At 57.6% G+C, this 985-nt stretch overlaps 1 protein-coding gene across 1 annotated transcript in view; it reads right to left on the reverse strand.

The window, feature by feature from the left end:
* ECI1 (enoyl-CoA delta isomerase 1) overlaps positions 1–961 on the reverse strand; it is a 14,464-nt gene extending 13,503 nt beyond the window's left edge. Inside the window, exon 1 of the mRNA XM_008051320.1 lies at positions 821–961. The gene's annotated coding sequence lies outside the window, so the exon portion shown is untranslated. The remainder of the gene's footprint in view (positions 1–820) is intronic.
* Positions 962–985: the final 24 nt, after the last annotated feature.

Below are 985 nucleotides of genomic sequence, written 5' to 3' on the forward strand. Positions count from 1 at the left end.
GTCTCACTCGGTCGCCCAGCCCGGGAGCGGCCACTGCAGCCTCACCTGCTAGGCTCCGGTGATCCTTCCGCCTCAGCCTTGCGAGTAGCCGGAATTACAGGCATGTGCTACCACGCCAGGTTGATTTTCTGATTTATTGTAGAGATGAGGTCTCGCTGCCCAGGCGGGTCTCAAACCTGCGGGCTCAGGCAATCCACTCACCGCAGCCTCCCAAAGGCGCGGGATTACAGGCTGAGCCACCGAGCCCAGCTAATTTTTGATTTATTGTAGAGATGAGGGCTCACCAAGTTGCCCAGGTGGGTCTCGAACCCGCGGGCTCAGGCAATCCACTCACCTCAGCCTTCCAAGGCGTGGGATTACAGGCTGAGCCACGGAGCCCGGCTGGGTTCCTTTTTCAAAAGTGCTTTTTGCTATCCCTTCTGGAGTTTTATGAGAGGTTCTGGTAGGGGGTGGGAAGAGTGGTTTAGGAGAGGGTTTAGAGCTGGGCTCTGTGCCACATAGGAGAGTTAAGAAAAATTTTAAAATTTTCAATTTCCAATCTAGTAGCTTAGATAAAAGGTCATGTTCCCTTAAACTTTAAAAACATTTAAAACTTCATAACAACAACAAAAAAACCCAATGTAAACCACCTGGCGTGATAACAGAACCTGAATTTAAAATAAATAAGGCTTTGACTCGTTTCCATTGGAAATTGACTGGCGTCCGCATCAAGCCTGGGTTTTGGGGTGGCATGGGGAGGACACAGATTCCACACGGAGCTGGCGCCCCCACCCGACCCGGGACATCGCGGCGCCCGTGCTCCTGCCCGGCGTCCGCTTACCTGCGGCCGCAGCCGGCTCCACCAGCACCCGATGGCTCCCGAAGCGCCGCGGCCCATCCCCGCCGCCCGCCGGCTCCGTCCGCCCGAGGGCCGCGCCCGGAAGCCGGGCCCCTGCGGAGGCAGCGCGGAGAGGCCAGTTAGCCCCCGCGCCCCCGGACCCTCCGG

Source organism: Carlito syrichta, unplaced genomic scaffold, assembly GCF_000164805.1.
Source record: "Carlito syrichta isolate Samal-C Ts95f unplaced genomic scaffold, Tarsius_syrichta-2.0.1 Scaffold169692, whole genome shotgun sequence".
Classification (NCBI taxonomy): Eukaryota; Metazoa; Chordata; class Mammalia; order Primates; family Tarsiidae; genus Carlito; species Carlito syrichta.